Raw genomic sequence first — 24,753 nt, forward strand, 5'->3', positions numbered from 1 at the left:
CATCACCACCACCACCATCATCATCATCATCATCATCATCATCATCAGAAGAAGAAGAAGCTTCTTGACGGGGGCCCTACACGTACTCTTAGGATCTTTGATCCGCGGTGACGCGGTATAAATAGAAACCCGGTGCCTCTACAAGCCGAACCACTCCCCCTCTCCTCGTCTTCCACCCTTTTCCTCATCTTCCTCCTATCCTCTGCCGTTCCTCCTCTTCTCCTTCATCCTCGTCCTCGTCCTCCACGGTCCTCTACGTGGTCTTCTTCATCTTTCCCCGCATCGTCTTCCACATTCCTCGCCTTTCTCTTCCAACGCTCTTCATCTTCCCCACCCTTCTTCCCCGAGCCAGCCTCTTTCTTCGGCTCCTCTCTCGTTCTCCACTGCCCCATCTTCCACTCCCCCTGCTCCCGTCCCCACCCCTCGTCCCTCGTCCTCGTCCTCGTCGCCGTCGACCGGCTCGAGCTAACCTGTTATTTCAGCACTGCGAATCGCCGCCAGTTTTTGCGGATCTCCCCGGCCCACGGCACTATAAATATCCAAGTTCCTTTTGCCCGTGGCCTCTCGCGTCCATCCGCGTGTGCCCGCTCCCGTCCATCCGCCTCTTCTCTTCCCAGGCGCCTCTGTTCGTGGCATCTGTCGCGCGACGAACCCTTTGGACAATTAGACAGGATCGCCAGCGCCTCGTACGTCTTTCCTTCCTCCTCTGGAAGGACACTGGGCGCGAGGAGGAGGAGGAGGAGGAGGATGCTCTGCCCCCTTCCCGTTGAAACGAAAAAGTTTCGAGCCGTTTCTCAGCGCCGAGATGGATCTCGAGAAGAGTCCGTTCGAGGAAGATGTTCCTGGAAGATTGGCTCGATTTGCCGCGGACAATCGCGCGTTTTGATAGGGTCTCCGCACGAGTGGACCGTCCGAACAATGCCTCCAATGTTTCCATCCTACGAGGATGGATTGTATCGCTCGATAGGGGTGCGACACGGGGAGTTAGGGGATATCGAAGAAGGGAAACGTCGATCGTCGCTGGATTACGAAAGGAGAAGAGTGGAGCGAGTTGGAGATGGATGACGAGTTGTTACGTTGGAATTTCTGGTCGCACCTGCGGTTTTTGAGGCTTCCACCTGTGCAGACCTACGCTTCTTTTTCTCCCCTTCCTACCGTGTTACGTGTATGTTGTTGCGCCTCGAGCTGGAAATATCGAGTTTTTGGCTTTGGTTACGGGGAGGGATCGATACGCGCGGGAGCTCGAATCTTCAAGAAGAATTTAGAAATATGAAAACGTTAAATTTATCTTCCCTCTGCGATTCGATCCAATCACGGTATAAAGGTATCCCTCCTCGTTTAATTCGACTCTGCGCACTTTACCTCCGTGACTCGGGTAAAAAGTTCGATGGCAAAATCCTGAAAGAAAGCAGCGATAAAAACAGTTTTCGAGGATCGTTGAAATCGCGGGAACGAAGATCGTCGTTGGTCGCCGGGTTATCGCCGTTCCGTGACTTCACCGTGGAAACCACGATTGCCTATAATGAGCCCGGCAATTATTTTAATGTCGCGCAATAGGAAACATAAATATTGACAAAAACGACAATTATTCGCGGGTATTTTGCGGCGGCCGCTCGCCTCTGAAACGGCGCGCAACAACGCAAAACGAGGAACGGGTAACGGGTCGCGGCGTAGCATGTGCGTGTCCGATTAATAAATCCAGTTAACGGGGATTTATTTAGCCAGATAAACATCGTGTGCACCGCCGCCTTATCGTAATTAAATTTATGCGGTGGCTACTGATCGAGAAACTGTTCATTCTCTGAATCTTAATTAAGCGGGGCGAGATCGTGCCTTCGTTGCTTCGTCCATGGGAAACGTTTCCGTCGCTCCTCGGAAGGATTCTTTTCCAATATTCTGTCAACCGCCTTCCCCCCCTCCTCTTTTTCGAACCACTTGCACGGAATCCGAGTAGTGTCGAGTTTCGCGCCCAGTCGAACACACAGAAACGCTTCATTCGTACGAAAACAGGATACGCTGTATCGGCAATATTACGCTGGTTATTCGGGAATAAGTTAAATTCAAGCCAAATTTCTATCATTCCAACTTCATCAATAGTCGTTCCAGTTAAATAGCGCGTGAGAACGATTCGAATTTATTTCTACGAGTTATCCCCTTTTCTTCTTTCTTTTCCATTCTCTGGAAGAAAAGCGGAAGATTTCCACGAGGCGCATACTTGTGCGAGGGGTGTATGGATAGGTGAAAGGCACGTGGAACGATAAATTTCCCTTTCGTGCGGCGGAGTGGACCGAGTGGATCGAAAGGGGCGGGTTTCGGAAAATTCGGGCGCACGTTCCACGAAATTTTCGTCGACACGGTCGAGGAGAGGCTGATCGGGTATGCGTCCCGCGTGCCGGAATATAGGGATTCCTGGTCTGTCCGAAACGAGGATTCCGTGAATTACGTCTAGAATCAGAGCTACTCAGAGAGGTGCTCGTGGAATACCAATGACTCGAGACGTGCTTTCCTCGCGCGGCCAGCTAACTCTCCATGTTCTCGTGCACCGATAAAAGGGAGGGGGGCACTCGGATCGCGCTCTCTTCCTCTCCGCAGCAAACTCCGCCGAGTGACGACCAAACGAAAACTCGGAATGGAATGTTTCCTGCCTCCATTTCCGATCCTATCTTCGACGCTTTTAGAGATATACCGATTTAAACGCCGATCTTTCGTTTTCTCTTCATCGCGCACCAAACGTTTGCAATTTGCAACGATACTTTGTTTATTTGTTCGTTCGTTTTCCTGGAATATATATGAAAATTATTAGCTCCTGGGAATCCCACAAATGCTCGATAGGAGTCTGAGAGAAATTTCTAAGCGATAATCTTGGCGCTTCGGTGCAAGAAAAGTTGAATCGTTTATCTGAACCGTCTAAACTCTACAGGAATTGGCCAATGATCCAAAAGGTTATTGGCGATAACGCCTTTTCGATTTCTCCTCGGCCGGAGATGAGGAAATTTCGAACGAGACGGAATATCGAAAGATCGCGCGGCGCGTCCGGTGTCCGCCACGGCTTCTCTCTCTCCTCTCGTGGCGTGGATCGGTGGAAACCGTTATCCTGCATCCCGGTTACGCCGTATCCGGTCGCCACGTGGGTCAAGCCGAGGATTAATCAGGTCTCTTTGTCTTGGTTCACGGACTCAGGCGTGCAGATAACATCGCCGATGGGAAAAGCGCATCGCCCTCGTCACGTGACGATAGTTCGCCCAGAAGAGCGTGGATCGATTTAATATACGAGTGTACGTGCAATTGGATCGAAGGAGGAGATACGAACGAAGATGGTCGATCCTTGCGAATCGGGGACAACGTTTGCCAAGAGCGACGATCATCAATTTTATGGTCGAGTATTTATTGGCGAATTGGACGGAGAGGAAGAGATTGGGGGAGGGATCTCGCGTTACGTTTGGATTTGTTGGAGGAACAAATGTTAAGAGAGGTTGGAGAAGTTTCTCGAGTGAAAATTCTCGAGCGAAATCGTTGTTTATTCGCCCGCTCACCGCGATTTCAGATTTTGCATGGTTCGAGAGGAAAATTGACTTTCGTTCGGAGAGCAGAAAACGATTGGATTGTATTATTTAACCATCGATGTAGGTATGATGTTACCTACTGAACGCTTATAATACTATATATATTTAAGTACACATTATTCATTGTTCTCGACAATGGAAAAGTTTCTCGCTGTTTATTTCTCTTTACACATCCGTTCGTAACTCGATATCGCCAACATCACGTACCAACTTCCTGAAAAAATTCTTTAAAGCTCAGACGTGGAAACGGCGCAAAAATGTTTAAAGACCATAAGGATTTTCATCGTTGAGAGAGTTTCATCGTCATCGTGGCGCGAACACAAGCGTGCAATTATCGTACGTTTATCAATAACTACTTCTAATAACACGTTCCGTGGCGATCGTGAAAAAAGAAGAAGGGGACGAAGAAGAAGAAGAAGAAGAAGAAGAAAGAAAGAAAGAAGAGAAAAAAAGAAAAGAAAAGAAAACGAGAAAGAGAAAGAAACGCGCGTCCTCTCTCTCTCCTCGTTGACAATCACTCTCTTAATTTCCACTCGCCTCGACTACATTAATTATGCGTCATTATCGATCGACGCGTCCGATACACACGATCAGTCGTCCGTGCACGATCGAAACTCCTCGAGGGAGGGGGGGAAAATAATGGATCGCGCTTTATCCCGGTTGATTCCAATGATTTGCGTCAATTAAACGGCGGAGTCCACCTTTTAAAAGCGCAACAACCGTCTGCCTATTCAATAGACGTTCATGGGGCATATTAAATAAACGTTGGCGAGAAAATTGCAGTGTTCCGCGCGAGCGTAAGAATACGCTGTCAGCTGACGCCGCGTCAAATCGAATCTTTTCCTTCGCGCCTTCCGCGAGCCAACGGTTCTTCCATCGAACCACATGTAAATCTAACCCCTCGATCCCGCCGTTAAAACGCCAACAACCTTGTTTTACGATCGAGAAATTTGCCGAAACGGTTATCGATCTTGCCGCTCCTTCTTCTTCTCCTTTGTTTTTCCTCCTTTTTCGACCAATTTATTTAGCGCGACGATAGCCGCAATCTTTGCTCGTTACCAGCCGATTCATTCGCGAATCGTAAATTTAAGAAAGCTCGTAGCGAAGGGCAGCCAAGTATTTCGTGTTTGCTCTTCTCGAGCTGGAGAAAGAATTCTCTCGCGCCGGGGAACAAAATACCCGTATATCCGCCGAAAACCATCATCGATCATCCAATCTCGAACCTGCGCGCCGTTTCCTGTTCCTCGCGATCCCACATCGAGGCTCCGTAAAAAAAGAAAGACCAACCAATAAAAGAAAATAAGAGGATCGAACCGATCTCTCCTCGGCAACGCGCGCGACAAATTAAATCCATAAAACATCCTGCGTCCGCGGACGTGACGACGTTTCCCTCCCCATCCCCAACCCTCCGCATCTAGGACGCCTCGTGTCTCGCTCCAATGATCCAGATCCATTTACCCACTTCTTCTAGCGAGTCGCGCGATGCACGAGCCAGCTCGAAACAATGAAACCAGACGATATGTGCCTCGAGGGAGAGGGGGAGGCAATCCGCCCCCTGCCCTGCGCATCCAGTGACTGGTGAGCCGACCGCTCGTGGCACGCGCTTTGCCGCGCTTACCCTCCCTGCCGACGCTCCTTCCTCTTATTGAAAAAAAGAAACCGCTACAGACCGGTGGCCCCCTATCTAACTGGTACATCGTTTTCGAAACGGACCGTTCGCCAGATTCCACGCGAGATTGCCGACCCGATCGAGCTTGCCTAGGCTGTCGGCCCACATGACCGGCCGCCTCCATTCCAGTGCACCGTGTCACCCGTACTTCCGGTTACGGCTCACGCTCTCCTCGAACGCGCCGCTCTCACGGTCAAGGTCAGCCAACCCGAGGGGGGACGATAATTGTTCGCCGCTGCTTCACGCGTGGGTGTGGCCGGGGTTATCGAGCCGTGGAAACTCGCCTCTCTCTCTCTCTCTCTCTCTATGTGTGCATGCGGGTGGCTGCCGCATGTTATTGGTAAACGTAAAATCGAGGATGTATCGAGCAGGGCATTGGAAATTGTAGCGGGTTAGTTCGAGTTGGCCGATAGTGGAGAGTGAGTGATGAAAGTTGGATAGAGAGGGACTTTTTGAGGTAAGCCTCTTCGATTCTTAGAAGATGTAACGATCGATTTTTTGGTCTTCGATCGATTGGGTTAGGTTGGATTCTCGGGGTAAATAATGTTGATACGCGGGAGATTTCTCCTGTTCTGGCACGAGAAGGGGTCGAAGTTGGTTTGGTTTCGAGTCGAGGGACCGACGAGGGTCGATTCGACGAGGTTTTGAAAGATTGGGCGAGGTTGAGGAAACTTGCGAAAATGGGGTGTGTAAAGGGATTGCGGTCGGTTTCTGATGGGAAGTTGTTAGGGATGGCTCTGCTTGCCCTCGTGATCGATACCGCTATCCTTCTTTTCCTTCGATCGAACGAATGGAAGAAAAAAAAATCGAGAAAATGTGGAATTTATTTTTTTTAGGGTCGATGGACGGATAAATCGCGCGATATTGCACGCGCGACAGGGAAGATCGTTATTATGTCGTTGCCATATGTCGATGCGTCGTCGTGCATCGAGTTTTCTACAAAGAGCCAATTTTACACGATGAAAGGAAAAAGAGGGGAACAGGAAAACATCGAGGCAGCCTTGCCAGTTGAAAACCTGTTACTCGGTTATTTGTTACGATTGGGACAAATGGTTTAGTGAAGACATTTCTAGCCATATGCTAAAGGCGTTAAAGGAAAAGTTTATTGAAATCGATTTTATCCGATATAATATAGGAATTGCGAGTGGAGGAGAAGAGTGGGGAAAAAGAACAAAAAGACAAAAAATAGAAAAAAATACCGTCCAACGATCTTACAGTAGGAAACCTGTTATCTTTGTAAGCGCTCGTTGCAGTAAATTCCGTGGACAGTTTAGTGGAAGTTCGAGACACGTTGGATTAGAAGATACGAACTTTCAAAATGAAGTATTACTCGATCTTACGTTTTTTTCTCCTTTTTTTAATAACGTTCCATGCTCCGTGAATCCGAATTTTTTTTTTTTTTTTTAGACGAAAAAGATGAATCGATTCGCGAGAGGACGAGATTTAACGAAACGGTGATTTCCGATTACAACGATAAAATATTCTTATTAACGAATTTCAGATTTAACGGGTTATCGCGAATCCCTTTCTCGAAGCGCGTACGAACGAGATCCTTCGGCAAGGTCGCGAGCAGGCGTGGCCGTTGAAGAGTTATCGGGTTTCCTTATCAAAGCACGCCGGTTATTTGGAATAAATTCCTAATTACGAGGGCATCGAGGTTTTATACGGCCACGTTCGAAAGAGATGCGGAGAAACCCTTCGCGGAACGCACAAGGCGATACAGTCTCGTAAAACTGGAAGATAAGATAATTCGCGTAAAATCGAGTTTCACCGTTATTATTTTTCCCCCCTCCCTCCCTTCTCCGATCTTCAACCGGAATATCTGTTTTATATTGCCATAAGAATTCCTATGGCTCCAAGTTCCAAGGATATCTTACGTATTTAAACGTAAAGGATAAAATATCAGGATTATTGTCTCTCGAAACGGGCCCCGATTCGATACTTTGATTTAACAATTTGAGATAATTTAATCGTCAAAAAAAAAAAGATAACGTAATAAAATTACGTTAAAAATTACGCGTCTTGTATAATTACATCGCGGAAGAGATCGAACGAGAGTATTTCCCCCCCCCCCTCTTCTTCGAATCAACTCAATTATCTCGAATTTACACCGATTTTCCTTTGCCACCCAACCAACCTAACCCCGCACGATTCCACTATCGTATCCATTAATTAAAATCAATTATGATCGCTTCAACTTCCTCTCCCCTCCCCTGATTATATCAATTTTCAAATTTCGATCGTAGCCAGAAGCCCCGGATCCGTATCCCTCTAATTATCGAATTTCCACGGAATCATCCATTCGCTGCTTTCCACCGAAACTTTCCTCCACTTTCCACCCTCGTCCTTTCTAATCGAATTAATTTATCCACGAAGCATACGATAACAAATTTCCTCTTCCCCCCTTTCTCTCTTTCTCCCTCCTTTTCCTCCGCCTTCGGTGTGGAGAGCGGCCAGAGATACTTTTACCCCGCCCTTGCGCCCAGCACGGGGATTAATCTCGTTACGGAGAGTATAATCCGATTCTTCTTCCTCGTCCTCGATAACAGGTCGAACGAGGGCCAGGCGAAATTGTTATCATTATCGTGGAAATTTCATCGCCGGCCCGGTTAATTGATTCCCGTGGAGGAAGAAAGTATCCATCGTGGCGGTGGCAACTCGATGGGGGACTGTGATTGAGTGGGACAAGTGGGGGGGTTGCTGGTGACACGTGATGGGAATGGAAATAATTCTCTCTCTCCCTCTCGAAGCCTATCTTGATGCGTTCCTGCGGTATCGTGAAAGACTCGGTGCAGGGTGGATTTGGGATAATTGTTTGGAATTGGGACTAGGGTGGGATAGGGTGCAGAGCCGAAATTTGCTTAACTTGATTGGGTATCAATTTTTCCATTCTAGGAGTAATTATTTTTCTTCCTGTAATTTCTCGAGAACGATAAAGTGGAAGGGGTTAAATGTTTCGAGGCTCGTGAATTATGAAGACAAGTGAATAAATGGAAGTGAATTTGAAAGAGATTTTTTATTGTTTAGAATTGTTTAGAATTGGGACTGATCGAACGAAGTATCAATCTTTTCATTCTTTCCAGAAGTGATTATTTTTCTTTCTGTAATTTCTCGAGAACGATAAAGAGGAAGGGGTTAAACGTTTCGAAGCTCGTGAATTATGAAGACACGTTGATTCTTTTTCAACGGAGAAGGTAAATTTTTAAAAAATAAATGGAAGTGAAGTTTGAATTTGAGAGAGATTTATTGTTTAGAATTGTTTAGAATTGGGGCTGATCGAACGAAGTATCAATCTTTTCATTCTTTCCAGAAGTGATTATTTTTCTTTCTGTAATTTCTCGAGAATTATAGAGAGGAAAGATAAATGTTTCGAGATTCGTGAAATATGAAGACGCGTTGATCGATTCTTTTCAACGGAGAAGCTAAATTTTTAGATTAGAAATGGATCAGAAGATTTCACTTTTATTGCAAAGAGCACGGAGAGAAGTTGGTTTCGATTCCATAGAAATGGCGGAACAGTGGATCACTGTGGAGAAATTTCCAGAAAGGGCACATATGTCGGTCGAAGATTCTAGAGAAGTTGAATTTGGATCGTAGAACTGCAATTAGGACCATGTGTTTGTTAATGGCGCATATCACGGCATCCTAATGCCATGTTTGTTCAAGATCTCCCCCGCTGCGAACTTCTTACCCCCGAAAATCAGTTTTTGCGCGCCAACATTCATCGCCCCGATCCTCCGTTTAATTTATGCCCGCCTTATTTAATAGAGCAACGTTTCGACCCGCCATTCGTATATATATATATATATTATAAAAAATAATGGAGGAAGAATAGAACAAATATTTTCGAGCAAATTTCGAGCAAATTCGAGAAGGAAAAGAATGGTAAAGTCTAAATTATTTCACATCGTTCCTCGAAGATCCTCGAAACGAGAGAAGAAAGGGGCAAAGAAATTCCAGTTCCATTGAAACTAATAAGCCAAAAGAACAAACGGAACGGGACCCTTTTACGCGGAGTCCAAACTCGCCCCTTTTCAAGGGGTTAACGAGCAAGCTCGGAGCTTTCGCCGCTTCAAAAGCGTTTTGTCGCTGCGGATAAACGCGACATCGTTTCAAGATGAAAGCGGGGATTTGAAGAAGGCCGAGAAAATGGACGGTCTAAAGAGAGAAGCGAGCAGCGCGGAGGAGGCAGTTTTTACAGCACTTACAGAGAGAGAGGCGACGTGGCCGCGTTTCGTACGAATTCAGCGAAAAAAAGAAATGCTGGAACGGCGAGGGGGGTCCTCCTCCCCCTCCTCTTCCTCCTCCTTCTCCTCCTCCTCCTCCTCCTCGGGGCCCCTTTGATCCTGGAAATTAGCTTACAGTTTATTGCATTTTTTACAGCGCCTTTCATCTCCGGAATCTCACGCGCACGCCGGTTAAAATTTCTCATCAATATGCAGGGAGGGCGAGAGCGAGGAGAGGGAGGGGAGGGGAGAGAAAAAAAGAGAGAGGGGAAAGATAAATGTGGAGTGAACACGATCCACGAAAAGAGGAGAGTAGGGAAGGGATCAACGGTGGAGATGAAGGAAAGCTTTGACCGAGGAGGAGGAGGAGGAGAAAGGAGAGGATTTGCGAGTCCCTGTGGATGAAATCCGACGACTTATCAGCCCGAGGGAAAGAACTTCTTTATTGAATTACGCGTGGGGTAACGATGTAGGGAACTGTTCCGCTAGTGGACGGCGAATTCTCGCAGCAGGATTTTGCTCTCGATCGTTTCGTTCGCGACACAGGAAAGTGTAGGATAGGAGAGAAGAATTTTCGAAGGATTTCGAATTTGGAATATCCGTAAGTACATTGCGTGTGTGACGAGCGATTGTTTCGGTTCGAAGGAAAATATTTATACGATCCGTTTATATTAAAAGGGAGTGGAAGTGTATGGATAAAAGTGAGGCGAGAAAGAAATCTTGAAAATTCCCGCGGAACGGAAGGCGAAGGCGGGTATAAATATAAATTTCAACGTGTACACAAACATAATAAATGTCACAACTAAACGTCAAATTGTAGATATTCATAACAGAGAATGTTCCATGTGATAAGCCATACTTCGTGCCTGACTGTACAAGCGACAACCTTCGACCGTGGTATTATAAGTATTCACCGTACGCCGCCATTCAGTAATTTTTACAACCGTTCCAGGAACGCGTCAACAAACACCGTGATAAAATTAAATCACGACGTTCCGCGATTGAGTCTCAAGATAGGTGTAAGGTAAAACGTAGAAAACGACACCGTTTTTCCTTGAACCGACTCTCCATTAACTCTCCATTAATTGAAACTACTGGTTACCTCGGTATTCGCGTTGCGCGAAAATCGCGAAAAGAAACGGCTGAAGGGTGTAATTTCAATCGATTCGCAACAGGCGATGCGCGCGTGTGGTTGTTCGCCTCGTGGAATGAATGTTGCCCGAGGAATTACAGCCCGAGGGTGTGAAAGAAACGCGCGACAACCTATTACTAACAGTTTACACACGGTTAAGAAGAAGTTTGTCGAAGCGTTGGAATCTCTCGAATTGATTAGAAGCTGAGTGAGGTGTGAAATTGTCGTCGATATTTTAGCAAGGATTTATTGGACGCTCGATGAATACGTACTGGTATTTAGGTCTTTATGCGATGTTTAATTATTCGCGGAGAGCCTTCATTATTCCTGGAATCGCAGATGCATCTTTGTAGCCTTTGTTGCGCTCCACGGTGTTGTGCGCGTAATGGGTGAACCGAGTCTCACGATCATTTCCCTGATAGCGCGAATGTGTCAGCCATCTTGCCAAACGAATCCTATAATTTCAATAATTCCCTTTCTCGGATTCCAAATTAAGAAAAAGAAATCCTTTGTTTCCTTGTCTCCTCTTTTGAACTTTCGATCGTGAGAAAAAATTTACGAGGGATTCGAGTCTTCTGTCGATTTTCTTCCACGTATCCCCGACCAATTCCCCATTCGATCAACGAAACTTGGATCGTCGTGGACGGCATCGAGATACGCGAGCTTTTTCATCGACCCTGGACCGTCGCCCGAGAAGAGGATCCTTCTCGTTGTTTAGTCATCCAGCCCGCGGCTACGATGCTCTACGTATCCTCGAAGGAAGAGGAAGAACGCGAAGCGGTTCTGCGACCGAGAAGAGGACGAGAAGAGAAGGAACGGAGGTGAGATCGCAATCGAGAGAGCCGGACAGGCCACGACATCGTCGACGAATCTCGACGGAACTCGAGTTCAAGTTGGCTCGACCGGTTGGTGATGTCACTCAATATTTCCGTTTTCGAAGAACACGAATTGCCGCAAATGACGTCAACGCACCCTCGTCCTCATCCTCGCCGCTTGTTGTTGCACGAAACGTCGCGCTCTCCTTCTCTTCGTGTTTCTCGGGACAGGGACAGGTAGCCCGAGCGGTTCACTGCAATTAGCAGAGGATCGTGGAGGATAAGGGATCGGAGTTTCGAGGAAATTTATGGGGCGGCTTGATCTTGGTAATTCCAGGCGTTTATTAAAATGCTGTACCTGTACGGGGTGACGTAATTGGTCCTGTGACGCGGATCTTTCGACTCGCCGATCAGGTTTCAACATCGTCCCTGCGCCTTCGGATCATCAGACGCGTTTAAGTTTGGAGCACGACCAAGCCTGCAAGCAAATTTTCGATTTTTATTTTACGTTGTAAAATTACCGCTACGAAAAGCGCTTTTCGTTCCTTTGCTAAAATTACGTGCGTAATTTTAAATCCCGTCCAATGATATCTTTACGTTTGTTACATCATCGATAACCTGTAAACAATAGAATTTCGAAAACCTCCAGTTTTTCCTTCATTCAGAGGACAACAGTCGCCAATTAGTCACAGAAGAGTCGACGAGTACACACGATGGCCGGTCGCTTTCTTGCGAGATAACGACAAGTTGAACGACACAGAAGCGCGGCGAGACCGGATGTCGTCTCGCTCGCTTTATTTCCTCTTGGGCGGGCAGGTCGAGGGAAAAGACAGGCGAGGACATTGTCTGACACGTAGCAATGTCAAGGCCCGCCACTCACATCTACCAGGATGTTTTCTACGCGAGTGAAACAAGCGTACTAATAATAGAGAATGAGAGATCGATCGGTTCATCGGCGCGTGAAAAACCATCGTTTTCGATGAACGACGTGTCTTCGCGCGGGAATACATCTGACTTGATTCGTTTCATCGAGTTATCTATTGCGATTACGCGATCCGAATTGGATTAATCAAAATTGAATTAGAGGTTAGGTCGATGCCATTGGCGAAAGCGAACGTGTGACGCGAATGATTTAAGTAAAGATCGTAAGGAAATTGTTACAAGTTTTTGCGATGTTTGGGAACTGGAATAGAATGGAATTGTATGCAAATTAGAATTGTTTGCATTTAAAATAACGTGATATACCATTAAAGTATGATTTCTGGAAGCCTTCTTGATTTGAAAATAGTTGTTGAAATTAAATGTTGAAACTGATAAAGGAATTTTGGATTTGGGAATAGTTGGAATACTAAAGATCGACACAAATGAACATAGCTGAAACGGATTGGTCGCGCATGCAGTTGAACAAAAAATCAAATAAGAACCTTTTCCTGTGTTGTTCAGCCCGTAAGAATTTCCATGGGTTGAACCGGGCGAACCTTTCTCAGAGATATATTCTCAGTTCGACCAAAAATATCCTAATATTTGAACAGTGATATCATCGATTGCAAATAATTACTGAAACACCGACAAACGATGCAACGGATACCATTGTATACTATACACGTTTGTATTTTAATTTAAAGCGTTTGTTTTATCCGGATGATGAAGATATATATGGATCGATTATTTCTTGCACAATTCACACGACTAAAAACTATCGTATGTGACAATCAAGATCAAATTAATAATTTTATTTAAAAAAATTTCATAAGAAATGTCAAAGTCGAAATTCCATCAGAGTAGAAAAGATTGCAAGAATTCTGTACATTCGTGACATTATACATTTCTTAAGTAATAATAAATTAGAAATATATACGTAATTTTCCTTGTTAGACCAATCTCGAATTATATATCTATAATTGGCCAATAAAAAATGTTCTATGCATCCGCATTCATATCAGAACTCTCAACATTCTTAAACACAATTATTTTCATTATTTAATCACTTACGTATATTCTGATATTAATCTAAACTATGATCTAATCAGAAACTATGATCTATAAACAAATGAATTCATTTTTACCCTAATAATAACAATCGAACAGAAAAAGTAAAAATTTTTTTTCAACTACTTTCGACATTAAAAATTTACAATATATCACAATAATTACCTTTGTATCATATACTTCATCTTCATCTATTTTGTTATTAATTTAATCTTATCCAATCTGTCAACGATTTCGATACGTATCAAAATCAAAATCCATCGACGAATGAACTCATTTTTACTAACCTAAAATCAACAAAGAATCCACAAATTTTCCAACCGTCTACCACACCTGCAACACCAAAAATTTACATTTACGATACATTACAATAATTTATAACTATCGTTATACCTCTCTCACGATCTACAGCAACGTGTGAATGAAACGACGAATATCTTAGGACGAGGAAGATCGAAGAGAAAAAGAAGGTGTCGCGTGACGCGTCCACGACGCACGTATCTCGCAAAGAACGACGTGCCTCGCGATGATTCACGCTTGCTAGGACGACGCAGGTGGAACGTACGAGCGCGCACGTCCTCTCGAGAGAAGCGGCGAGGCTCGTACGCGGCGTCGATGACGACGCCGATCAGCACGACGACCGAGATGGAAACAGTCTAGGGTATCATCGTCTATAAATACTCTAATAGCCTCGGGCAAGGACGTCGTTGGTTACGGAGGATGATCCTAGACGACGTTGGCTTCGCCGCGACGGTGCTGACCTCTTCGAGCGGATCGACGCGCGCCGATTGGACGCCTGCTCTCCGCTAATTGGCGTGTACGGTTGTGCGGTGGAACAAGAATCTCTCTAGGGACCTTTGATAATCAGAGGTATTAGCTGGAGGATTTTAGAATCCGTGTGTAAAGGATGGCTTGTGGGGAAGCGGCGTAGTATTATCGAAGCGGATAATGAGCTCTGAAGAATATGTGGAAAGAGAGGAAGAATCCGTGACCAGTCTTGGGTTTCAAGCAGTATTCGAGATTAAGGAATAACGGATCAATTCCGGCAATTCATATTTCCGGTTGTGATGGAGCGATGGAATGGAGAAAGAAGATTTGTCTTCGTCGATGATATTTGGTTGGTCGTTGATTTTGTGGATTTTTTTTCTTTTCGTAGACTATGGAATTTCTATACCTGAATTTTCATAAAATGATAGAATACTAGAGTTAAAAGAATTACAAAATTCAATTGCCATAAAATTCAAAGTATCTGACAATTTCAATAGTAAAATTTGTATAAAATTCCAAAAAATCTGAATTATCGTACAAGTATTTAAATTTTTATGATAATTTAAGTGAATTGTATCTGAATTGTCATCGAATTCAAAGTCCGAGTTTCTACCTAACCTAAAATATCTGTACAATTTGTACAAAATTCCATAGTATTACGTCATTCAGATAATGTCATAGAATTTCAAACTGCCGAGTATCACAAAATTCTAAAATATCTGAATTCTTATAGTAGTCCAAATCATCATAGAATTTCAAAGTATTAGAATTCTAACAGGATTCTAAAGTGTCTTTACTTTCTCGAAAAAATTAAATGGCTTCCTTCTTCTTGCAATTAAATAAAAGTTTAATTATAACCTTAGATTTAATCTATTTTTATTTGTTCTTTTCATGCAATATTTTGAGGAACATTATGAACGTTAAAAAAACGAGGAAGCTTAACGATCAATGTAATTCTTGAATGAGGAACGACTCGAAACTAGATAATGGATTTGATAATAAAGATCCTTGGATTATGTATGCAAAGTACGAGTTCCTTAGAATGCTTAACGAGTTGGGGTTGCTCTGATAGAAATTGAAACATTGGAGAGGATCCAGCAGAGAATTGAAAAGAGTTAATGAGATGGTTGCCTGATAGTTCCTAATGAATTGATTGCAGTTCAAGCACGTCCTCGCGATAACGTGTGAATTTGTAAATCTCTTTCTAATAGATCAGAGGAAGAGATTAACAACAGAGATTTGTGCGAATGATAGAAGTGATTGTTAAAGAATTAAAATATTCCTCGTTTTCTAATACATTATAATTGAAATACATATTTTAACTTTTAACGATTATTATATACATTTTTATACGAATAATTATAGTATTCCATCAGAAAATAGAATTTCAAATTATCTAAATTCCTATAAAAATTCTAAAATACCGGATATCTGAGTTCTCAAAATCTTTCTCAGAATCTGCAAATATTGTTTAAAGAATTTCAAAATATATACTTGAACTTTCATAAAATTTCAATTTACCTAAATTTCTGAATTAAAACAGAAATCCAAAATTTTTATACCAAAAATTGCATAACATCATAATTCCAAAAACTTCTTTTCGAAAAAAAAAGAAAATCAAACGAATCAAGAATTAATCTTATTTGTGTTCTAGATTTCCATGTTTCACAAAGAATATCCTCTTTAAAAGCATTTCAACAACGATTCCTCGGAAATGTTAATTTATACATCATCGATGAAACATTCCTTCACTAATCAATTTAATACTTTTTCCCAAACGTCGTTAAAGTAATTAAATGGAATCAAAAATCAATAAAACATAGGCAAAAGAAATATGTGAATTGAAGTTCAAAATTGTGGACGTAAATCGGTGAATTACTTCGAACGATTACTACCATCGTTTATTATAGCTGACGTAATTCATGGGCTATGTTTCACTTGCGACAACAACAATAACAACAACAACAACACGAGTTAGAGGCCTTCATACGCCTCTTACCAGCATGTTTAAGATTTTTTATTATCATTGGATGATCGGTCGAGCTTAGATGCTAATTTGTTTAAATTTGCATCTTTGTCATCATGGACATAATAAACTGAAGAAATATTGGTAATAATTGTCTTTTGATTTTCCATTACTTTAATAGTGCGATGAATTCATTTTTCTATTATTGTGCATAATATAAAGCATGAATTATGGCGAATGAATCGTTTGCATTTTTTGTTTGTGCAATTACATAATTGCACAACGCTCATTTTAAATCGATTAATAATCCTCAAAATGAGGGACACGTAATAAAAAGAATTATTTCCCCGAAATAAGGCTTGGAAGATTGTGATTAATTGTAATATGATCAACATCATTTTGCTTGCACATGATTGATTCGTCAAAATCAAGATATCTTTTTTTTTTAAATATCTTTCGATTTTTATCAACATCCGTGAACAAATTCTTAAATGTTTCAGAACTTGATTGTTAAAGAAGATTCGAGAAGGAACATTTATTGCGCGGAAGGAAATGTACAGTGATCTAAATCAATGGAAGCCGGCTAATCCTTATTTTCTAAATCTGTGAAACAGCGGAGAATTCCATTGAAATCTCTTCGACCATCATCGATCAAGCGTAATTGGGAAAAAACGAAGCGGAGAACGTTGGAGGAAGCAAGGGATCGATTAGTCTGTGATTGAGTTACAGGAAGGCGGTCGTTTATTGGCATAATCGATACCTTACTGGGTCTAATAAATACATCCTTGGGAAACCTCGAGCTCGGTATATTCTCTCGACAAGGTTTTTTCTTTTCTTTCTCTTTCGCGAAATCCGTGATTCGAAGAGGAAAAATCGTGTTAACACCAACGTTGGATTATCCTCATTTCGAGGCATAATTCAAAGGTTGTCATCTTGAACGTGGTCTCGTATCGACAACATTTATGTATCGATTTTGTAGCGATATCGATTATCATCGATTATTTAAAAATAACGAAAGGAGAAGGAAAGGACTTAAAAATTATGAGAAGGAATAAGTTGTATATATCGAGAAAGAAAAAAAACAGAAAGAAAGGAGAAAATAATAATAAATAAAAGACGACGATTAAAAGTTGTGCGGTGTCGATATTTCGTTATCAATCGCAAAAGAAAAGAATAGTGGCAATAGATTATCAGTGAATAACCATCTCATTGCCACCGTATACGCGGCGCAGAAACGACGCATGATCGTCGGCTGATCGGCAAAACATTCACGCCGACAATCTCGCCGCTGTCGAGGCATGCAGAGGAATGTTGATGCTGTGCTGTCATCGATAAGTGGACACGCATTTATATTTAAACTACATGTAATAATATGAATACGTCGATGTTGGTCTGACGTCGTTCATATGCTATTAACCTTTTTGCCACTGGACGCGTATGTACATACATACATATGTATAGCTGCATGTATACCTCGTTAAACATCGACTAACCATTTGCTAAAAAACGTGCAAATATTTTCCATAAAATAATTTTTATTTTAACGCACGAATTATAAAATAATTAACATTGGAATAAACAGATTGGCTTTGGACTATTGATTGTTGAAAAAAAAAAAAAGAAATTTATATATATGCATAATAATTTATTTTTACATGTACAGAATTATACATATCTAATTATTTGTACAATTCTAATTTTTAATCCCAATCCAATTACAACGTTAATTATACAAAATATCTGCGATGTAAATATTCTAAACTTCCTCCTCGAATACCAAAAACACTTTCAGTCCCGAGAGTACCATAACGAAAGGGTTAAGTGGCCGACAGCCTTTAACCATTAACACTGCGAATATTCGCTCTTTCTCTTTCCATCTATATGTATTGCGAAATCGAGTTTTACTCGTCCATTTGGTTCGAAGCAGAAAGCAACGTCCTCACGTGCCGTCTTTAAACTCTCGGCCATCGACCGTCTGGCGAAAATATAGTAACGAAGTGCGAAAAGAGGATGTTGAAACAGCAGGTCGAGAAATTCGATCTAAGGTTTATGTACCTTGTCGAAACTTCGATCAGCCGCTTCCTCATCTCTTGGAGAGTTTCAAACTTGATTTCTCGTCAAATTACCACAGTGATAACGATGCCGTGTTTTTAAGATCGTTAATAGTAAAAGAAAACGAAATCGCTTATGAATTTTGAACGAGTTATTAGTACAACTGCCGTGGAAGAATTAATCGATCAATTTGGTTATATCTAAAAATAATAAGTTTGATCGATTCCATTACAGAGAAATTTCTCTTCGACGAATCTACTTATTATTCTTCGAACTTTTGATACAAATGGATTTCAAAAATAGAATTTTTTCGGAATCTAAAAACAGATTCCACAAATTTGAGAATATTTTAATCGCCGTGGAAAGAATCGTAATCGAATCGTATCCAACAGCTTTCTGTTATTCGAGGTTATGTGAGATCTCTTACATTTTGCTACACGCTGATAGTACACCAGTACCAGTTGCAGCGGCCAAGATTAATGCCATCCACCACGCGAAATCTATTCATCTGACGTTCTCTATCTACAATGTCGGGGAAGTTGCAATGTTGAAACTCGGAGATAAGATAAGAAGAAACGAGAGTTGTCTGACAATTCGCCGATTAAGATGACAAATATTTCTCGTTTAAAATCAGTCGAGGAAACTTGATCTTTTCATTCGAAACGAAAAACAGAGTTTACGATTGGAAAATACGTAATTGTTACGCAATAATATTGCCCCCATTTTTAAAATCTCTTTAGAACGAAAATTCTTCGAGCGATATTGAAAGTTACACGATGATTACGATACTCGATGTGTCGATTAGAGTCTTAACTCGAGAAACTTGAGTGGAAAATTAAGAGGAAGATCGTTTCGAGCAAGGATAAAAATCGCGATCTTGGAAGATTGTTTTAATTAGTTGGAAGTCTAGGAGGGACGGTGTTTAATGGATGATCCTAAAAAAAGAAATAACGATCGGTATATACATATCCCGGCTCTCGTTTTATCTTTTTCACCCATGAAAAAGTTAACGCCTCGAACTTTTACAAACACCGGCCGGCCGGATAGGATCCTAAAAACTAGCAGACGCGATCCCAAGTCAAATATTAGTTCGTTAACGTATCAACCACGGCTTTTTCCGCGATAAAGTTCGTTCACCTTCGACGTACGCGTCCCCTCTCCCCTCCCCTTTCCGTGGTCCATCAATTACAATCGGAATGAAAAGTACCCGCGGCGGTACGCGTGTTTCCTTTCGGTGAAAATGAAAACGCATGGACAAGGGCGAATATCGTTATGTTGGCAGCCTGGGGCGATGCGATAACAGAGTGCGCCTATAATTCTCGATCCGGCCTAGGTGGCGTGGTGGAGTGTTGATTTAACGAGAGGAAGATGTCGGCGAATTGGTTATAGAAAAATTGGTGTGAAATTAATCGACGCAATTTGTCGACGGTTATTTTCTTAATTTACTGTTACGTTCATGAACAAATCGCTATAATCTAGTCGTATATCTGGCTCTGATGGGATTGAGCGCGGTGGTAATGCAACGTTGTTCAGCCTTGGCGAGGAAAGAGAGGAAGGTGAAAGTACAGTTAGTCGAGTGTAGTTAGTCGTTTTAAAAGGAATGAATTAGAAGTAATTTGAAATCGTATCGATTCGCGCGAGACATTCTGTGAAACAATCGCGTTGTGCAAACGATTTTTTTTTTTCAATGTTTCGTAGGAGAAGGAAAAATAATGCGTCACGAAAACATTTCCAAGATATAGGAAAGAAATATTTTTCTCTCGAGGGTGTTTTCGATATCCTGAATCCAACGGATTCCTCGAAAATGGCCTGATACGAGAGATGCGTCCATCGAATCGATTAGTTTCCCACCGATTTACACCTGGTCCCAAAATAGAAGCCGTTGTATCAATACGCTTTCCGACCGGATTTCCAGGAATTTCCTCTACGATCTCTCTCTAGGAGATGTCGTCGACCCTTGGAAACCGATCGACCGATCCCTAGGTGGTTTCTGGCCTGACACGGAACGTCCACGTTCCTTTTTCCAGGCGTAGGCGAGCAGGGAAGAAATCGAAAGGACCAAGTGCGTGGCCGCAACGTTGAACTCTGGAGGAGGACTGGAGAAGGGTAGGGAAAAAGGGTCAACCACCTTGTCCGAGCAAGAAGAATGCTGATTACCCTAATGGTTGTCCCGCTCGAGGTATCGTGTGCTCTTTCTCGGCCTTTCGTGGCGCAACGTCGTTCGAGTGAGTTTAGAATTCTTCGCGTGGATATTTCCGATTCTTTTAACGTCTCGGTTAACGTACTCTTAACGATAAGACAGAGGCCAATTAGGTCGCAATAATTGTCCCCCTGTTTTCCATCTTCTCTCCTTACTATGCGCGCTATTCTCGCTATGAATTTCCTTCGAAAACTTACTTTTGCTCTTCTTCTCAAAAGCAAATTCCAAAAAGGAGAATAGATTTCCAATAATCGTTAATCTCAAGATGAAAATATCATCACTATTCCTTTTTCCAACGCTCGATTCGTTACAAAGATTCACCGTTATTCTTCGTACAAGTTTCAGAAAAGGCGAAGATAAGGCTATCGTTCAGATCTGATTTAAAGTTATCTTTCTTTCTATTTTTATTTATTAGAATTCTTTGAAAAATAAATCATCGATTCACCACAGAAATTACTCTTTTCCCTCGATTCAAAAATCCAACAAATTCCAAATCTTCTATTCACTGTTTTCGGGAACTCGTATCGTTATTTCTTCCAATAAATTCTAGAAAAATAGATTTAAGATGGAAAAGATATAACTTTCAAAAATCATTATCATTTCCTCTAACAAATTCTAAATCATCGATTCGCTACAAAGATTCCCCGTTATTCTTCGTCCAAATTTCAAAGAACGTGAAGATAAGATTCAATAGGATAGGAGAAAACACGGTTTCCAAAAATCAGAAATTCTCGAAAGACGAATTTCTTGGAAATGAGGCATGATCGAATCACGAGCAACCGTGACGTCACCGCCACGATTCCCGTGTTTCGGATCGGATCGCGATTGTCCCCGTGGAAACGAACCGTTAGCTCCGAGGAATCGATGTCTCGCGCCTGATTTACGTGCTTGGTTGCACGCCGCATCCTTGTCCGCCATTTCGAGCGGATTGTCGCGCGAAATAAGTTAATCATAATCGTAATTGAAATATTTCTCGTCCAAACCTCCACTCCACGTGGTTTATTACCGGCCTGTATGAATTATGGAGACGCGGACGTCCTCTCCTGCCTTTTATTTATTAACCCTTTTCGTCCGTTGGATATGCGCTCGGTCAACAAGGCTGGTGCGCAAGTGTACGTGGTTGCTGCAGCCACGTTATGCGATAATCGAGTTGTACTATTCGCCGTTTACCACGCGCTGTCCCTTCTTTTTCGAGGATCGAAGGGAAATGAAATGTTGGTGGATTAAATGGTGGAATGGAGGAATACGTCTCCCCCTCTTTTCCGAAATAAATATTTAATTTTACATCGGGATTATATTCTTTGTAACAAATCGTTTGTACTTGTCTCACTGGGAAACATATTCGGTTAACAGATATTTCCACATTTTTATCAGATACTCTGTCTATTATTTATCGTGAATTACAAATTTGAAGGATCCCCGCAAATTAGCGTTGTCTTATTAAAAAGAAAAAGAATGAAAATTGAATAGAATATCATGAATGGTTGCGAGTTTGGAAATTCGGGGAAAAATCTACGAAAATAAATTGTTTCCCACGATTTTCTTTAACCACGTAAATTCTTGGCGCATAAATTTTGATCAGACATCGCGTGTAAAAGCAACGAAGGGAAGTTTGCTACAACCGAAAGAGAGATACGTAATAAGTCGAGATCAACGCGCTATACTTGTCATATAGTACAAGAGTGAAACGGGTTTTTGATGTTTCTTACCGTAGCTCTCCGACCGTGGAGACTAGGGATTAAACGCGCGGTTCAAAGAGCGGTATAACTTGGATGCGAGAGAACGAAATCAAGGAAATTATCGAACACCTAGGAGGAGATTTACGTGCTACTTTTTGACGGTTATAGTTCTGGTATAGAGAGGTGTTTCTCCTTTTTGAATTACGGTTCGACAAGCAAGTATCGAAAATGGAAAAATCGGCAAGTGCAATCTCTCGGGTCAAATTAATCACACAGTTCCGTTCTTTTCTGAACTTGATTTTCTTCGCTTACGTGTTAATCATCCGCGCGTGAACCGGACACGTTTATTTTACGATCTTTTTGCGTGTCTACCTCTTTCCTTCTTTTTGTGATAATCCACGAAGAAGATTTATTTATTCGATTTCCTTCGAAGGGAATTAAACAAGTATTCTCTTCAATAAAATGTCCATGTATCTATTGCTATTAGATCGAAAAACATCTTAATTATATTCTTCTATTATAATTATAATTATATTCGTAAAAAAATATATATATAAACTAGTGTAAATGATCGCAAAATCCATTTATTCGACTTCCCTTGCTTCGAAGGAAATTAAATAGAAATTAGATTTTTTCTTCAATAAAATATCGATGCATCTATTGCGATTGATTATGCTATTAGATCGAAAAACATTGCTTTTAATTAGCTTCTCTTATAATTATAATTATATTCGTAAAAAAATATATATATATAAACTAGTGTAAATGATCGCAAAATCCATTTATTCGACTTCCCTTGCTTCGAAGGAAATTAAATAGAAATTACATATTTTCTTCAAAAAATATTCGTTTTGATAAGCTTCTGTTCTCCTCCAACTATAATTATATTCGTAAAAAGAAAAAACACGTATATATATATAAACTCGTACAAACAATTCATTTATTATGAAAGAGGAGATATCGTTTCAAACACAACGAACGAAACTCCCGCAAGCTAAATAAATACCAATCTCGAATTTCCTCCACTTTTTCCGCGCGGCTTCCTTTAATTTTCATACACCGGGCAAACTGACTATCCTTGATTAAACAGCACGCCATCGCAGAAGACCAACAAATATCGTGTTCCATTCCGAGAGGAGGAGGAGGAGGAGGGGGTCTCATTTTCCCGAGTTTACGGGGAAATCTGTTTGGAAAGGTTGGCGGTTAAAAATAAGCATCGAGAGACGGCGTGTAAGGGAGAAAGGGAAAAAGAGAAAAAATTGAGGATCGCGCTTTACCGCGTTTCCACCATCCTTGATTCGAATCTCGAAGAGTAAACAGAAGGGGGATCCCCGTTCGTGGGTGGTTTCAACTCGAAGGTGAAGTCTCTCTCGCCAGACCTTGACTTCACGTGTCGCGGCGGAAAAGAAAGTTTACGAACCTTCGCCAATCCGTCAAAGCCGTGTAACCCGACACTGATTAACGTTTTACGGGCCAGAGTCGGGGTTTGCCCGACTGATCCATATGCCAGCCACTCTCTTGCTTCCCGCTCGTGTTAGTTTTTCGTTGAATATCGTTCGTCGAATTTTCGAGTGCGATAACTTGGATCAATCGAGGATGTAATTCCGATTCTCCGTGCTTCTCGAAATTTTATTTGATCGATTTTAATGCAAGTTGAAGGAACGAAGTAAAAATTGGAAAATGTGGAATCGATTCTTTCTGCGGATACTTGTTTTGGAACATTCTTTCGAAGAATTTGTTACGCAAATAAATACGATCTCTCGTCAACTTTGGAATAATCGCGATAAATGTGCGATTATAATTCCGATTCTTCGTGCTTCTCGAAATTTTATTTAATCGCGAAAGATTTTAATGGAAGGAATGAAGTAAAAATTGGAAAATGTGGAATCGATTCTTTCTGCGGATACTTGTTTTGGAACATTCTTTCGAAGAATTTGTTATAATAAATACGATCTCTCGTCAAGTTTGGAATAATCGCGATAAATGTGCGATTATAATTTCGATTCTCCGTGTTCTCGAAATTGTATTTGATCGCGGGAGGCATGATTCTAGTGGAAAGGGATGAAGTAAAAATCAAAAAATACAGAATCGATTCTTTCTATAGATATTTATTTTGAAACGCTCTTTCGTTTCGAAGAATTTCGTGAATTTGTTGCGCAAATACGAAACTTTTCGTCAACTTTGAAATGTGATAAGTAGTGGCTTGCGCAATCTTCTTCCGTAATGTATCCTCTCAAAATTTTATTTGTTTACGAGAGAAGAAATCCTACCACATTCCAAAAAATGTTTATAAGATTCATAAGAGGAAAGATTCTACTCGATATATGTAACACTCAAAGAAGAAAACTTAAATAAAAATTGAACAAAAAAGATTCAACTCGTATCTTAATACAAAGGAGGATCAACTTCCAAATGGAGGATTAGAAAGAATCATAAACCATAAAGTTTCGATCCAACGAACTTCCAAAGAAATCCCCCACTTGGATTTCGCGTTAGCCCGAAACCGTACCACGTCCATGTGCATTAAATACTCTCTCTCTTTCTCTCTCTCTCTCTCTCCTTCCCTCCAGTTACGCATCTCGTACGTATTCGGTTACAGGCCGCGTAGCAATCTCGCTGATTCACGAGACAACTCGTGCTAAACGACGTCGTTCAATTATATTTATATTTTAGCCAACGGCCCATTCTACGTGG

The 24,753-nt window shown here is 41.8% G+C and overlaps 1 protein-coding gene, 1 long non-coding RNA gene and 1 pseudogene across 2 annotated transcripts in view; 2 read left to right on the forward strand and 1 right to left on the reverse strand.

Moving 5' to 3' along the window:
- Positions 1-14,052, reverse strand: part of LOC107998154 (titin-like) — a 100,015-nt gene extending 85,963 nt beyond the window's left edge. Inside the window, exons 1-3 of the mRNA XM_062072781.1 lie at positions 13,788-14,052; positions 13,560-13,727; positions 11,764-11,883 (exon numbers count right to left, since the gene is read on the reverse strand). The gene's annotated coding sequence lies outside the window, so the exon portion shown is untranslated. The remainder of the gene's footprint in view (positions 1-11,763; positions 11,884-13,559; positions 13,728-13,787) is intronic.
- On the forward strand, positions 1,413-13,267 carry LOC114577589 (uncharacterized; annotated as a pseudogene).
- Positions 14,053-14,111: 59 nt separating the features above from the next.
- On the forward strand, positions 14,112-17,867 carry LOC107998076 (uncharacterized). Its single transcript, XR_001766114.3, has 3 exons — positions 14,112-14,511; positions 15,817-16,272; positions 16,629-17,867. It is a non-coding gene; the product is annotated as an uncharacterized LOC107998076 (long non-coding RNA).
- Positions 17,868-24,753: the final 6,886 nt, after the last annotated feature.

The sequence above is a fragment of the Apis cerana genome, linkage group LG3 (assembly GCF_029169275.1).
Source record: "Apis cerana isolate GH-2021 linkage group LG3, AcerK_1.0, whole genome shotgun sequence".
Taxonomy (NCBI): Eukaryota; Metazoa; Arthropoda; class Insecta; order Hymenoptera; family Apidae; genus Apis; species Apis cerana.